Source organism: Balaenoptera borealis (genome assembly GCF_965194805.1).
Source record: "Balaenoptera borealis genome assembly, chromosome: 2".
Lineage (NCBI taxonomy): Eukaryota > Metazoa > Chordata > Mammalia > Artiodactyla > Balaenopteridae > Balaenoptera > Balaenoptera borealis.
In genome coordinates this window covers 57,275,270-57,292,637 of record NC_138867.1, presented here as the reverse complement: position 1 = coordinate 57,292,637, position 17,368 = coordinate 57,275,270, and the positions used below count along the sequence as shown (strand labels likewise).

Here is a 17,368-nt window from a genome sequence, read left to right as displayed (position 1 = left end):
GGCCTGGTAGCCCTCAGGGCACCTACCATCATGCTCTGCATATCACTGGCATATGAATATTGTTTAAACTTGAAACTTAAAGTTGCAATAATGAAAATTTCACAAAGCTTTTTACAGCATAGGCAAAAGTGGTATTTTTTAAAATAGTCACTTCAAAGAACACAAATAAAGATGTATAAAAGATAAAATTTCTTAAAATACATTTATTCTGTTTCATATTACTTTTCAAAGTTCATATAAAATGAGAATGCATATGGAAGGGCATACATAGCTGTGTCCAGCATATACCAGCCCTTCAATGTTAACTAAAGCATAATCTGGTTTAAAAGTATGCTTTTATCATTAAAAAGGGTTACAAAAAGCATCTATAAACAGTACGATTATGGACATTTTCCCCTTATCTCCTTTTCCAAGTCTTCAAAATGGAATATAATTTTCAAAAAAGGAAAAACATCACACACTGTATTAAAGAGTCCTCTTCACTAAGAGAAAAGCAGAATAATTTTCTTCTAAGAGTCCTCAGAACAAAAATCCCTGAACATCTGAGAGGCAATTTCACTCAATCAACAAGTATTTATTAAATGCCTACACTGTACCATAGGAGCCCGTGGAAGTTAAGTATGAGACCAAGTTCTCCCGAAGGTCACGCACAAAGTAAACAGCATCTACAACAGGCATTATTTAGGGCTGAACTACATGATTAAGTGCAGTTTGGAGATAACAGGGAAGACTTAGAAAGAAAGAGCCAGAAGCTTGGGGGTGGATGGTGGGAAGTACATGAGAAAGATCTATAACCGGAGTATATTAAAGTGTCTAATATTTTTTCCTTTTCAAATAAGGGTTGTGTAATCACACATTACCATGTTTGGAACAGTAAATCAATTCAAACTCTTTAAACTTTGTTCTTTAAAATCAACAGCAACTATCCTCCACATCCTTAAGAATAGTCAATTACAAATGTCTCGGAATAAAATATTGCCCAAATGTATCTAGGTGAAACCTCAAAGATGGAAATATATTAAATGTTAGTAATGCCAACACAACTAGAATAATTTTCCAAACACAGTAAAGAAAGACAACTTCTCTACATTCTTTTATTTCTAAAAACTGCTTTATTGAAGTATAACATACAGAAAAGTGCACAAATCTAAGTGTATACAGCCCTGTAACTAGCACCCAAACACACATACAGATGAGCAATTTAGGCCAAAATATTACAGTGCTATGAAAGAGTGAAAGTCCAGATTAACTGTCTTCCTAAATTGATGTTCAGAAAAAGAACATTAAGGAAAACTGAATTTAAACACTATTAAATATGGAACCCTATTTCTGAAGCTGAATGTCAAATACTGACACACTGACCTTAGAGGAATCTTACCTCTTCTATAACTAGGTCTCACTCATTCAAGACTATGCCAAAAATTCCAGGCTCAGTGGTAGTTCTTAAAAATCCTAAATTAATCCAGACTCAGGCTGAAGTCTTGTTTTGTCGAAAATCCAGCAAACAAAATCCCTTTCCAAACTTCTATTTCCTGGAGTTTGTCATGTCTCCCCTAAGAGCAGAGGTTTTAAATTGTGAAGCAAATAATTTCAGAAAATTAATTAAGTACAAGCCAGGACTTCCCTGGTGGTCCAGAGGGTAAGACTCCATCCCAAAGCAGGGGGCCTGGGTTCAACCCCTGGTCAGGAAACTAGATCCCACACACATGCCACAACAACAACAAAAAATCCGTATGCAGCAACTAAGACCTGGAGCAGCCTAAATAAATAAATAAAAATAAATCTTAAAGAACAAGGGGCTTCCCTGGTGGCGCAGTGGTTGAGAATCTGCCTGCCAATGCAGGGGACACGGGTTTGAGCCCTGGTCTGGGAAGATCCCACATGCCGCGGAGCAACTAGGCCCGTGAGCCACAATTACACAGCCTGCGCGTCTGGAGCCTGTGCTCCGCAACAATAGAGGCTGCGATGAGAGGCCCGCGCACCGCGATGAAGAGTGGCCCCCACTTGCCGCAACTAGAGAAAGCCCTCGCACAGAAACGAAGACCCAACACAGCCATAAAATAAATAAATAAATAAATAAAACCAAAGTTAAAAAAAAAAAAAAAGAACAAGTCATGCCAAATCAATTTCATTTTCTTTTTTGAGAAGGTTACCAGACTGGTAGATGAGGGGAATACAGAGAGAATGCTGAGAATCTTGGACACGTCCTCGTGTAACAGAGTGTGGGTAGGCAGATTCCTACAGGGCTGAATAATGGAAGCTAATTAGGATGAATGAATGAACCATTTATGTCCACCTGGAGGGAGGTATCAAGTCGAGACCACAGACAAAGTGGACAAGTGTATCCAGATCTGCAGCTGACAAGACACTGGAAAGGACAGGTAACCCACTGGCTACAAGTACATCGACACTGATCAAGGTCTCTGTAAGGCTAAAATGATGAGCTAAAACAAACCTAGTTAAAAGCTCACAATCTGAGGGGACAAATTCTTCTCTTCTGTGAGCATCGCTACCTTCCTGTGTCAAAGAGGGGGATAATCCTGACCTCTGGACTGGGATAAATAGGTAAGATAATGTATTAAAGAAGATGAGCAAAAAGCATTTACAGCAAGGTGATTATTCTGAAGGTGAGAAATTTCAGTGTTTAGGCACTTAGGTATATTGTATCTATTTTCAAATACTGGTGGCAGGATAAATCATTTTAAATACGTAAAACTCAATTTTTAAAAACTAATAGTATAAGTACTAGATAACGGAAATCTGGCTTAATAACTGTTCATTTTTATAAGTTTATTTCCTTGATCAGAATTTCAACAAAAGCTAACAAGCTATCCCAAACTTACCCAGTATTTACAGAGCTAGTGCTTAGATCTAGGAATGATACAGTTATTAAAAAGAAACAAACCTATAAAAAATAATAAAATCAAATAAAATCAAAAAAAAAAAAAAAAGAAAGAAACAAACCCCTGCAGAACTGTGAAATCTGAACATCATGTTCCAACTAGGTGCCTCTCCAGGAGGCAGACTTAGATTGTTAAAGATCTAGAAAAACCATGTCTTAGGACAAATGACTGGAAAAACAGGAAATGTTTGGCCTGGAGAACTCAACATTAGAAGGACCACTATGGCAGCCTTCAAATAGCTGTAGAGCTGTCTTTGTAGTCCTAGAAATGGTTCCTTTAAAAAAAAAAAAAAAACACTCCAGAGGGTCAGATCTCATCTCAACGTTAGGAAGTCTCTCCACACACCCTCCCAAAATAACAAATAACAATTTGACCTCATGCCATTTATGCCAAGCTTGTTTGGTATTTGCAGGGGGTGGGGAGAAGTGGACCAGAGGACTTCTAAGGTATCTTTCAAGGCAGCCTGTGACTGGGTTTTAAGGTAAGGCAAGAGGAAACAGAGGACCAAGAACGCTGCCCAATGCCCAGCACGGCAACATGAACAATATCTGGTCAATAAGTGTATGTTGAATGAAGGAAAACATGAGAAGTGAAAAGGCCACAGGATCTGGCTGAAGGGGCTCACTGGTCACCTTCACAGAACCTTCGCAGAAACTGTGTCGTAAGAATGATAGGGACAAAAGTCAAACAGCTGACTCAGAGTCAGGGCCAAAAGGGAAGCAGTTGACCCTTACTGAATATGTTAAGTTGATGTTAAAGTATAAAAAGTTCTCTTTGAAAATATTTACTGGCCAAAAAAATCTTAGAAAACTAAGTTAAGATAAAAAAGGAAAGCCTGGGACTTCGCGGTGGCACAGTATATAAGACTCCACACTCCCAATGCAGGGGGCCCGGGTTCGATGCCTGGTCAGGGAACTAGATCCCACATGTGTGCTGCAACTAAGAATTTGCGTGCCACAACTAAGGAGCCCGTGTTCCGCAGTTAAGAAGCCCGCCGGCTGCAACTAAGACACGACACAACCAAATAGAAATAAATAAATAAGTAAATATTTTTTAAAAAGGAAAGCCTGAAAAAAAAAAAAAAAAAGGAAAGCCTGAAAATGCTATGCTTCAAAAGTATTCTTTAAAGCAAACTGTCAACAAGTAAAAATAAATAAACACTATTATATTTAAGGGCAGTCTGTTCCTTTTCGATCACATGCCTTTCATTAACTTGCTTTTAAGTTTTTTATGTTTATATTAAATGATTCTATTTAGATTTTGAAATTAGGCAGATTTTGAAATAGACTAGCTCTGAGTCAGAAGCCACATTTTAAATTTGCTCTCCAGCTGATTTTTAACCACGCCATATATTTTGAGAATCATTGCCTAGAATAAAGGCATCAATCCAAGGAGGGCCTTGATCCTGAGGGTTTCCTGTTTAGAACGCCCAATCTTTACATGGCAGGCACCTCCCGATCAGGTCTCAGCTCAAATGTCACCTCCTCAGAGAAGTCCTCCCAGTTACTCATTCCATCCACCAAACCAATTTATTTTCAGAGCAAATTTCCCCTCTAATTATTTTTTTCTTTCTTTCTTTCTTTTAAACTGCTACCATCTCCACCCCAAAAGGAATACCAGCTTCCCAAGCACTTAAATGTCTGTCTTGATCATCACTCTCATTCCTGATCCCTAGATCTAGTCCCTGTTACAAAGGGATGCTCAATCAATATTTGATTTATAAAATCAACAGCCCAAATTAGAGTTGGGATTTCAATCCAGCAGTGAATGCCTTGAAGCTCTTCACATAACTAACACCCAGGAAATACAATCCTTCAAGTTAAGTTCAAGAAAAGTAGTTAAGTGCTTACAGTGTGAGGGAAAGGGAGAAAAAAGGGTCAAACTCACAACTGTACAGGCATCACCTGGGAACTTATTAGAAAGGCAGAATTCCAGGCTCCACCTTTGACCTATGAATCAGAATCTGTATTTTAATAAGATCCCCAGATGATTCATACCACATTCAAGATTGGAAAGCATGAAGGTACAGAACAGCTGCAACCCTGGAGGCGAATTTTGTGAAAAGGTGTAACAATGGTCTTTTTACTCCAATAGTTCCATAAATAGTAATGCGGATGAAAAAAGCCCACTAAAATTCTAATCAAGTAAGCCTTGAAATGCAACTAAAGAAAACTTCCCTCTGGGAGGTTCCTGGGAAGGTGAAAGACATACCAGTTACTTTCCGTGGTTGAAAGCAATCTTCTATCATTTTGAAAGGGCAATAACTACAGCATTATCTTTAGAAGAAAACAGGAAAAGTTCTACCTTTACATCAAGCAAGATGGGGAACACTTATATGAGGCCATAAGGACTAGTCAAAGGTAGAGAATTCCAGAAAAACTCCCCAAATCTGGTTCTCACGCTGGAATATCAAGGACTGTTGCTTTAATGATATACCTTCCCTGATTAGCTGAAGTAGTTTTCAAGCCAGCCCATTTGTAACATGTTTCCCCTACCCGGTGTTTACTCACTTTTAAAATGGAGTTCTAATAAGATCTAGCTTTTAGAGATGCTGGGGTGATTACATGATATAAAGCACAACAGGCTTTTAGCACAGTGCCTTACACATAGGAGGCAATGCTCATCGTTTCCCTAAATTGCCTGGAAGTTGTGGAAATCTCGCTCTCCTCCCCTCCATATTCTAACAAAGAAGGTGCCAAATAACCAAATAAATGCAAAACTACAAAAAAAAAGGACTGCTGCTTTGTCCGAGGAGATATCAATTACTGTGGCGCCACCTTTTAAAATGTCTATTTTAAAACACCAGGAAAAGAAAATAAAGATTCAATACGTACAGTGCAAAAGTAAACATTGCTACACTAGGGAATACACAGTTTGAGAAATTCACCTCTGTCTGGAAAGAACCAGTTTTCAATCACAAAAAAACACAAGTGCCTTAACGGGAAGGGGTTCTCTTTTCCCGGCATCCCAATAATACACCTGTTGTGCATGAGGGCCACACACTAACCTGGAAGGCTGCCTCCTCCCCGCCCTGGGTCATTTCCCAGGTGGGCAGGTTGCCCGGCCAGCCCCAGGGCCGGCCCGAGGATGCCGTGCCTCTCCTCCGGCTCAGCTGCTTCACCTGGGACACGAGGGGCTTGGGCTTGCTCTCCCAGCCGCAAGGTGCAGAGGCCATTTTGGCCCCTCATCCCACCTGCCCCGCACACTTCCTCCAACGCAGGCAACATGTCGGCTGCGCGCGGGGCCTGCCCTTCCCGGGGTCTCAAGACCCGGCGGCCTGGCCGAGAGCAGGTCCCGGCGGCCGTGCGTTCCCGCAGCGCCCAGGAGCACCCCGGACGGTGCGCGCCCGCGCTGGCCGAGCAGGGACGGCCCCGAGGCAGGTCCGCCAGTCTCGCGGCGGCCTTTAGGTCACGGGTGAGAATCCCATGCGTGAGCGGCTTCCCTCGAAGTACAGCTTCATTCGAAATTTAATCCCCGCCCCCCAGCTTAAATCGACGCGGGCTCACACAGCTCCCACCGAGGGGGTTGAAAACAGCCGATCGGCCCGCCCCAGGTCTCCAGGAATACTGCACGGATTAAACCCGGCCACCCCCTCTCCTCCAGGAACACCCAAAGCGGGTGGGATGGGGGCGGAGAACAGCAGGCTCCCCTCGGAGTCCGAGCCGCCCCGCCCCGGCCAGCGAGCGGCCCCTTTGCTTCAGCTTTCAAGCTCAGGGCCCTCTCCCCGAGGACCTCCCAGAACCGCAGCCCGGAGAGCTGGGCGCAGGATTCTCGTTGTTCACCAACCTCCCGCCGGCCCCCAGGAAAGCGAAAAGTTGCCCGCGCCGCCTAGACACTGGTGGCTTTAAGCGTTTCCGCCGAAGGAGCTGACGGGCGGCTCCAAGCGGCCCCTCGCCCCTGGGAGGCAGCCTCCAAGTTCGCCCGGCGCGGCTCTCTCCGCCGCCCCGTGCCTCTCCGGTTCCCGCGAGTCCCAGCCCAGGAGCGAAACCGCCACCGAAACCAGCGCTGGGCGTCCTCCCCCTGCGCCTCCCCTACAAGACCGGGGGGCCTTGGTCCCCCCCGTGCGACCCAGGCGCCGCGCCCGGCTCTCACCTCCTCACTGCAGCCGGGCCCAACCCACCAAGGACTGCGGGAGCCCACGAGCGCGCTCACCTGGAGGGCGCACCTGACGACGTGCAGACAGCCAGCTCTCAGCCGGGACTCCGCAGGGGACCCAGCCCTCCTCCTCTCCCTCCCCCTCCTCCCCTCCCCCCTCCCCCCACCCACCCCGCCGTCCTGCCCCCGGACATGCGCACCAACCCCAGGCCCGGGGGCTGGAGGTTCGTGGCCACGCGCCTGCGAGCCGCGCCGGCGAGCCTCACCTGCTGCACCCGGCTCGGGCTCCTCGGCGATCTGGCTAGTTCTCCCCGGAGTCCCGCCGCCTCGGCCAGACGAAGGAGAAGGGGGGAGGTGGACGCGGGCGAGAAGGAGTGGTGTGGCGGCCTCCTCCCTCTGTGACCCATTCACCTGAAACTCCGATGGGAGAGGGAAGGGAGCGGTATGGAAGGAGGCGGGAGGAACCGGCCTTTCCCTGCACACCCTTGCCGCTCCCGGCCTTAAAGGAACAGCGCGGCGTTTCTGCCCGGGTGGGCGGGGACGGATAGCAGAGGGGTGGCGTGGGGTAGAGGCTTGGGCTCCCCGAGGGTGGAGGGTGGCCCTGGACCACTCTAGGGAACGGTCGGAGCTCCGCGGGCTTCGGGTAGAAGTGCGGAGTGTTTGGCGTGTGAGGTCTGGAGGGGACCGTTCCTCCTGACGAGTGTTAAAGGGTGCTCAGCACTTTGGCAGGAAAAGCACGACCTGACACAAAACTTTCCTGCTCCAAAACTTTGGTTAAAGTTTTGTTGGAAAGAAGCATCTAGATGTGGGAGATTTTCAAAAGTCATGCGTAAATTTAGGAACTGTTTCTGAATCTCTGGATCCAGAAAAAGACCATTACTCAGTGGTTCAGTGAAGGTGACGTATTGTAGATACTGGTGTCGGTAAATTTGCCATCAAAATTCAGTGTATACTAAGATATACGTTATTACCATTTCAGGGTCCTCTGCCCTTCCTCCCCAAATTTAACTATGGCATGACTGAGAGTCTGCTCTTGAGGGGATTTAAATTATTTGAATATTCCCTGAAGCTTAAGGAAAAAGGAAAAAAAAGCCCTAGTTCTGTGTGCTATGTTCTACTTCTTGATCTGGAGGCTGTTTCCAAAGGAGTGTTGAATTTAGGGAAACTCATAGTCTACACTTAACGATGTGTACACTTACCTATATGATGTAGTTCAATATAAAAAAAATTGCACTGCTGAATGGGACAGTTTTAGTTCTTGCTATTTAAGTGTCTGCATATTGAAGGCTAGAATTTAGGTTTCTTACGTCCTGCTTCGCTTTGTGTTCCAATCTGCAAAGTCAGCATTGCTACATTCAGTCCAATCCCACCCACTTCTCTGCCTCTAATTAAGTGGTTAGAGATGTGACTTTGCCATACATTAGATCTCAAGGCACAATTCAACACTTAAGGAAGTAAAACCATTATATAAATATAAGGTATTTAAAATGATGACAGCCTTAATGAGTAATTAATCTAATTGGTTTTCTTTGTGGAAGTCATTGCTGCAGTTACTTTAATATGACTATGTAGTTTTTGAATGATGCAGTTTAAATTGGTATTGTTAACACTGGGGAAGTCAGGTTAATCCTCTTAAGTTCCCTGTCAGATTACTGAAATCTCCAAACATTCCACTCGGTTTATAATTAAACAAGGGAACATTTCCTAATACTCTTACATTTATAAACACATGTCTATTATTTTATAGTGTACTTTTGACTTGTTCTGAAGAGGAGAACTTAAGTTTTTTTCCCCACTTTTCAAAAATTGAAATACATTTCATATACTGTAAAATTCGCCCTTAATTTTAAAGTGTGTATATAATTCAGTGGGTTTTAGTATATTCACAAGGCTGTACAATTATCACCACTAATTCCAGAACATTTGCATCACTGAAAAAGTCTGTTAGGAGTCTCTCTTCATTTCCTCTTGCCTCTAAACCCTGGCATCCACTGATATACTTTCTGTCTCTCTTGATTTGCCCATTCTGGACATTTTATACTAACTGTTAATATAATATGTGGCCTTTTGTGTCTGGATTCTTTCACTTAGCGTAATGTTTTCAAGTTTCGTTCATGTTGTAGTTCCTACCGGTAAATCATTCCTTTTTATGACTCAATAATATTCCATTGCATGGATATACCACATTTTATTTAAACCTTCATCAGTTGATGGACATTTGGGTTATTTCCACTTTTTGGTTATTATTAATAATGCTGCTATAAACCTTCATGTACAAGTTTTTGTGTGAAATTATGTTTTCAGTTCTCTTGGGTAAATTAAGTATTTAAACTTTTTATCATTTGAAGAGACTAACATTCATATCATGTTATTTTTCTTATTCGCATTTTAAACCTAAACCCAAAGAGATGTTAGGATGGAAGGTTAGTTACTATGTTTGATTTGCTTTCCTAATTCATTCATTCAACAACCATTTTCTAAGTGCCTACCATGTGCACAATAGTGAACAAAACCCCAAAATCCCTTTCTTGGCAAAGATTACACTCTAGTTACTGCTGCATTCAGGCGTATGGAATAGTAGAATTTTTTTAACTTGAACTATATGAAACTGGTAATAGTTGATCATTTTAAACTACAAAATGGCAATTTAATATGGTTTAACTTAAAACTAAACTAAATTTCTATTGGAATGTTGTATACCATTTTTGTTCCATTCAGATTAATTTTCCAAACAATACTCATAACATTAAAAAATCTAAAAACTGTATTCTTTTAACTATTACCTAATAGCGTGCCTATTAGGTAGTAGTTGAAAATGTTCAGAAAGAAAATTCAGCCTTAAAACCTAAACACATGGGCTTCCCTGGTGGCGCAGTGGTTGAGAATCTGCCTGCCAATGCAGGGAACACGGGTTCGAGCCCTGGTCTGGAAAGATCCCACATGCCGCGGAGTAACTGGGCCCGTGAGCCACAACTACTGAGGCTGCGCGTCTGGAGCCTGTGCTCCGCAACAAGAGAGGCCACGACAGTGAAAGGCCCGCGCACCGCGATGAAGAGTGGCCCTCGCTCTCTGCAACTGGAGAAAGCCCTCACACAGAAACGAAGACCCAACATAGACAAAAATAAAATAAATAAATTTTAAAAAATTAAAAAAAAAAAACAACTAAACACATCAGTAGCAAAATAAAATTTGTTAGATGGTAAATGATGCAATGCTGAATGTAATCATGTTACATAATCATAAATTGTGACAAAATTTTAATTAGTCAAATATTTCTTCTTGGCAATTCATTGTAGTATTAACCACTATTATCCACTAATGAACATTATTTGGTGAAAATCCTCATGACTCAGAAACAAAGTAAATATTATTCTCAGAGGACCCATGATTAGAAATTTGTTGACTGTACTTGCAGTAAAATGAATAAGATTAAAAAAACAATTCTTTTATTCCTTTTCATATGTAAAGGAGAAAGTTAAGAGCTCAGATTATAGTGTCAGAAATTTGGGTTCAAAATCTCAGTGTTAAGAGTTAAAAAAAAAAAACAACTCAGTGTTGCCACTTATTAGCTGGAAGGGAAGCTAAATGCATAAGCTTCATTTTTCTCCTCTGTAAATTTGGGATGATAATAAGTAATATTCTTCATAAGATTGCTGGGAGGCACATGGACCATTCACCAAGATAAACCAAATGCTGGGTAAGAAAACAAGTCTTGATACTTTTAATAAATCATTGCTGTATCCTGGCTACCTGAAACAGTCCCTGTCATGTCACACAGTTATTCTATAAATATTTGTTGAATGAGTGAATGAATGTAACCCTGATTCCTGAATCCAACATGCCTGTGGAATTGTGTGCATCTCTCAGGTAGCATGCTGCCCCTGTGAAAGCAGTACATTCTTAATAGCACGTCAAGGGTTACATCTCTAGTACACGGTCTTTTTTTTTTTTTTAACAAAATTTATTTATTTGGCCACACCACTCGGCTTGTGGGATCTCAGTTCCCTGACAAGGGATTGAACCTGGGCCATGACAGTGAAAGGGCTGAATCCTAACCACTAGACCACCAGGGAACTCCTTAGTACTCAGTCTTAGAAGAGAAAAGATGGGGGATTAGAATATTTCTACTCTGCCTCACCTGCTTAGTGGATGAATGCAACAATTGGTGTTTGTTCAAGGGCAATTCAAGGGCAACTCAGTTTGGAGTCACCGAGGGCTCTAGGTTCCTCACCCATTCATAAGGTGGGAGGCTGCCTGTCCACATAGCACAGTTTCCTTGGATAGATTTATGGAGGAATTTATGGGGAAATCACCAGGAAGGCAATTTCTGAGAGGACGATGACACTTGGTGACTAAAGCTCTACCTCCTCAATTCCTGTGTATTAAGCAAGATCCTTCCAGAAGAGACAGTTCTTGAACTGGAAATTCAACAAGTGGAATAATAATAATAGTAACCACCATCATTTACTCAGGATATCTGTGTCCGTGTGCCAGGCACTGTACTATGTGCTTTATGAACTTTTGTTTTTCTTTGTAACAATTTTATGATGTATTATCATTTCCCCCATTTTTGAAAAGCTAAAAGCTCAGAAAGTTTTGATCATTTACTCAAGATTTCTGCTAAGTTGTGGAGTCAGGACTCAAACACATGTCATCTACCTCCAGAACTAATGTTCTTAACAGTTTTACTATACTTTAGCATCACTTTTTGTCTTTAAGAACACCCAAACTTTCCCAAAAAACTACCCATAAAAAGAGTTCATAGGGCAGCTGTAGAAAAAAAGTAATCCTAAAAAAAAAAATTGAGTACAACTCAGTGTTACGGATATGAATGAACCAATTAGAGCTACTCCCAAAAACAGGGTGAATCTTTCAAACATAAAACTGAACAAAATAAAGGAGTCCCCCCCTGCCAATACAGTATGATTCCATTTATATAAAGTTCAAAAACAGGCAAAACTAAGCTACATCCTTTGGGGATTCATACATAAGTGGCAAAGCAACAAAGGAAAGCAAAGGAATTGTTATAAAAGTCAAGAGAGTGGTTATCTGTAGGAGAAAAGGGAGGGTAAGGATGGGAATACAGGAGTGGGGATGCTCTTGGGGTGCTGGCAATAATCTGTTTCTTCACCTGTGTGCAGGTTACACGGCTGTGAGCGTTACAACAAGTTATTAAACCGTACACATATGCTTTATACACTTTCTGGTAGGAATTTTATATTTTATAATAAAAATTTTATTTAAATGAATAGAGTTTAGGGACATTCTTAAAAGGTGGTTGGATACCCGTATCTAGGTGTTTTGTTTTGTGAGTGATATTCCTCAAATACTACAGAAGATCACTTTACAGGATCAGAGTAAGTAGAGGTCATCATCTGAAGAGGGAGAGGAAGTGTCTTGATCTGGATCTGGACAGAATATTTCCATAATTATATGGATGATGCAGAGAAAGAGATTTGGGGCTGATGTTTTGTGTTTTAAACTGCATCAGTCATCCACTGCAGTGGAAAATTGGCCTTACAAGGCCTTTTCAGGAACTGGCCTTCCGGAATATTCAGCTCAAAAAAGAAGAAAAAGTAAGCATTAACCAAATACTTCAAATGCTGTGTTCTCATATCGAATTTTAACTTCTTGGGGCTCTTTGCCTCCTGGGTCCCCAAACTTTGAAAAGTACTGATAATAACCTTGTAACTTATGACAAGGAATCCCAACCCTAGAAAAATCACTTGAACTGGGTCAGTATGAAACGGATATACTCTAAGCAGACAACAAACTTCCCATGACATTCTAGACATTCTACTGGTTTTAAGACACATTCTCTTATCCATTACAGGGGCTTCCACATGGCAGCTTTTCTGATTTTCTTTGGAATTTCTTATTTTATGTTTTTAATTAATTATTTAATTTAATTTAATTTATTTATTTGGCTGAGCCGAGCGGCTTGCGGGGTCTTAGTTCCCAGACCAGGGATTGAACCCAGGCCACAGCAGTTGAAAGCACCGCGTCCTAACCACTGGACCGCCAGGGAATTCCCTTTACTTGGAATTTCTTTAGGAGAAAATTTAGGAGCCTGTAAAGGGGAGCTCACTACAGCTCCTGAAATGTTGATGCTACACACAGAGAGTGTGGTCTAAATGGCTCATTTGTCAACTGCATACCTAAAGAAATATTTATTCAGTCAAAAAATATTTACTCAATATCTTCTATGTACTGGATCCTGTTCAGCCCTGGAGATACAAGTGGACTCAAGACAGACAGGATCCCTTGTGGAGGTTTACACTCTAGTTGGGAGAAGCCATGCAATAGTGATGACTAAACTGGAAATGAACAAGATAATGGCAGACAGTGATGAGTGACTTGAGGAAACAGGCTAAGGGGACAGAGAGGGCTGGGAGAGGCAGCAGGGAGGAGCTGCCTTGGGCAGAGTGGTCACAGGCTGCTGCTCTGAAGAGGTGACATTTGAGCTGAGACTTTAATGATGAGAAGGAGCCAGATCTGGGCCAAGAACACCCTAGGGCAAAATCTAGGGCCACTTTGGAGATTCAAAGCACAGGAGGCCAGAAGAAGGGGAGACAGTGGGAGGTGAAGTCTGAGGAAGGCAGAGGTCAGATCCTGGATGCTGTGCCACCTGAGTGTTTGTTTTCTTCTATCTGCAACCAGAAGGCTATGGAGGGTTTTAGGCATTTTATAGTGATGAATTGATGTTTTGAATTTCGTGGGATGTTGTGTCAACCTCAGCATTTTCCTGTTTTTTAAAATAATTTTTGGTAACTCTTGAGTATTTATCTTTAAAGTTTGTAGCTTCTAAGTAGAAAGGATTAAACCTGAGAAAGGGAGCCAGGGTGATCTGAAACCCAATTGATACTATCTTTGAGAAATGTAAACCACTCCTATTCATCTTCCTACATGAATCTTAATTAGAAAGGTTGGCCTCTGTGCCTAAGAGGTACCAGATGCAGAGGGACTAGAAAAGGAGAGGGTAAGAGAAGCTCTACCATAATCACGTAATTATTTATTTCTCTTGCTTTTTCTATATTTTTCTAAAATTTCTCATTGAACAAGCCTGTATTATTTTTTTAAATTAGGAAAAAGATATTAAATTTCCCCCTAATTTACTATGTTGGAAAATTTAAACCTGTAGAATAGTTGAGAAAATAGCACAATGAATTATGTTCTTCACTTAAATTCAGATTGTTAACATTGTCCACATCTGCTTGCTTGCCCTCTCTCTCTCTCTCTCACACACACACCCCATACATACACGAAATGTATACATAGTGTATTTTTTTCGCTCAAACATTTATACCCAAACCCATTTATACCCATTTATACTTTTATTTGGTTCAACCATTTAAAAGTAATTTGCAGATATGATGACACTTCACCCCTGCATACTTCAGCACGTATCTCCTAAGAACCAAGCCGTTTTCCAACTCAACCACTGCCTTAGTTTGTGATGCTTTAACAGAATACCATAGACTAGGTGGATAATAAACAACAGAAATTTATTTCTCACAATTCTGGAGGAAAGAAGTCTGAGATCAGGGTACCAGCATGGTCAGGTTCTGGTGAGAACCCTCTTCGGGCTTGCAGATGGCTGTTTCCTCCTTATACGGTGGAGAGGGCAAGAGGGCTCTCTGGGATGTCTTTTATAAGGGCGCTTTTCCCATTCATGAGGGCTCCACCCTCATGACCTTATCACCTCCCCAAAGGTTCCACCTCCTAATACAATCACATTGGAGGTTTGGATTTCAACATATGAATATGGGGGAGACACAAACATTCACTCCATAACAACTATCATACTATTAACATATGCCCACAAATGAACATTAATACATAATCTTATCTAATATGCAGGACATATTCACACTGCTCCAATTGTACCAAAAATGTCTTTTACTGTTTGTTGTTTTATTTTTAATCCAGAAGCCAGTTAAGGATCATTCCTTGCATTTCATTGTCATGTCTCTTTAATCTCCTTAATTCCTGAACAGTCCCAATGCCATTTTTATCTATCATGACATTGTCTTTTCTAAAAGAATATGGTCTAGTTGTTCTGTTGAATGTCTCACAGTCTGGATTTGTATGTCCCCATCCCCAGAACTATTAGATTTGGAGGAAACACTGTTGGTAAGAATACCATCTCGGTGATGTTGTGGACTTCATACTCCATCACGTCCAGAGGCTGACACTATCAAGTTGTCCCAGGGTGAGTGATGGTCAGTTTGAATCAGGTGATACCTTCCAGAACTCCCTTTTCCCTTAATAATTAATATGTATTCTGGTGGGGTGGGGGGAATACTTTGATTCTTTGTGACTATCTTTTCCCCCAACAACCTTTTATCCAGTGAAAGCTTTTTAGTGCCCATTGCTGATTCTTGCCTGACTCAAGTATTGCATCAGTTGGTGCACAATGTTTTTTTCTAACACTATCAAATATTAGTATCAACACTAACTAGGGAATTCCCTGGCGGTCCAGTGGTTAGAACTCCACGCTTCCACTGTTGGGGCATGGGATCGATCCTTGGTTGGGAACTAAGATCCCGCATGCCGGGCAGTGTGGCTAAAAAACAAACAAACAAACAAACAAACACTACCTAGTACTCTGAAGGAAAAAAACCCAAGAATTTAAAAGTGTGATTAAAAGAAGGTGGAAAATATTTTAATTCATTAAAATATTGACCTTACATGAAAAAACAATTTTTAGTGATGCAATTTCTTTCTGTTTTGCCTTTAAGGAGTCAACCAACCTCCTCACCTGCATAATATATGTATTGCTTGTTTAGTTACTAAGGAGGGTCGGTGATGTGGGAAGAAATCAAAGCATACTGTTGTATAGCACTCTTCCCTCACGTAGTCTAGGAGATGAAGTGTACACTCATACAAACAAAAAATAATAAAAGGACAGCTAAGTGCAGGATGAGTGGTAGAGATAACAACACTTCCTCAGTGGAACTGCTCACCTGGCTGCCCATGTGCTCCTCCCACCCCTGTCTCTGTGACTTGCCCTTTGCTCACACTAATTTCTCTACCTGGAATGTTCCCCGTCCACCCTGGTGTCTGCAGGTTCGTGTACGAAAATATTGCCAAGTGCTTCAAGACTGAGCTACCACCTCTTCTATTAAACAATAACAAAACCTTCTTTAGCTTCTCTTCTTCTCTAAGAAATGGCTTCTCCCAATTCTCCACGTATTCCAAAAACAATTTACCTCAATCTTTTGACTGTCCAATGTTAAATCACTGTCTAACTTGGGTTATGTAAGTATGTGGGCCCTTCTCTTAGACTATATGCTCTCTGAGGGTGAGCTCTCCTTGCCTGGGCGCCCTGGAGACCCCTCCTTCTTGTACTTTGCACTTCAGTTACTTTGAGTAAATGAACAATAGTCAATGCCTCAATAAACTATCCCTAAGTATACCGGGGTTGAATTATGCCGGTAATAATCTTGATGAGAAACTCTACTCTTGCCCTCTGTGCTTATTTTTTTCAAACATGTCCCTTACAGTAGTAGGTTAACAAGGAAGTTTCCTTTACTCCTTCCTCTAGACAGAGGGGAAAAAATAACAGGAAACCAACCCACCGCAAACAATGAAGATGAATATCAAATATTTGTTCCTTTCCATACAAGAGGAGTTATGCATGATATTAGGTCATCACAGTTGCACTTGAAAGAATCAAAGTTGCTTTGAGCTTTAAGAATTTCCAGTAGAGCAATTTGGCTGTTTTTATCTAACGGAAGTAGTTAAAATACAGCCTTTTAACAGAAATAAGTAGATATTATTTCAAATATCCATAATCATCATCTGAAAGCTGCATTCATTTTCAAACTTGTGATCCAGGAACCTGGTCTGATGCAGCAGGCAGATAACTTGCTTCCCTTCTGTGTTCCCATACACTTTGTGCATTGTTAAAAAAAGAAATAGAACATACAATTTGTTGAGTAACTTTTCTGTGTCACTAAAATATCACATGTTAAAGATTATGAACATTTTATAGATAAGAAAACTGGGTTTCATAGATGATTAAAAAAAAAAAAAAACTGCCTTCAAATACACAGCTAGAAGAGCATAAAGCTGGGATTTTAAAACACATGTGTTTCTGACCCCAAATCCATGCCATCATCATAGGACTGTGCTTATTCAGATACCTGCCCCCTACATCAAACTGTGAGGTCCTATGTCCACATTCCCCACCCCAATCCTTGGTGCATGAATTCGGAACACAACTGAATCTCTCCCAGTTGCCATTGCCACTTTCTTCCTATCATACTGAATCTCAGTTTTATTCTTATATTCACCTTCCCCATGCGGTGAGGGGCTGAGAGGCTGACCCTATCCTAGCTCCAGGGGAGGAGCATATTGGCTAAAGA

At 41.6% G+C, this 17,368-nt stretch overlaps 2 protein-coding genes across 6 annotated transcripts in view; one reads left to right on the top strand and one right to left on the bottom strand.

The window, feature by feature from the left end:
- Nucleotides 1–7,504, bottom strand: part of OCLN (occludin) — a 48,013-nt gene extending 40,509 nt beyond the window's left edge. The window contains exon 1 of one of the 5 annotated variants that reach the window (XM_082373883.1): nt 7,265–7,504. The gene's annotated coding sequence lies outside the window, so the exon portion shown is untranslated. Of the gene's footprint in view, nt 1–5,910; nt 6,628–6,689; nt 6,904–6,995; nt 7,138–7,264 lie in introns of those variants that run through there. The other 4 variants (XM_082373885.1, XM_082373884.1, XM_082373887.1 and 1 more) reach the window with 4 other exon arrangements.
- Nucleotides 1–17,368, top strand: part of LOC309619161 (survival motor neuron protein) — a 261,837-nt gene that overhangs the window by 158,993 nt on the left and 85,476 nt on the right. The gene's annotated exons all lie outside the window — the stretch shown is intronic.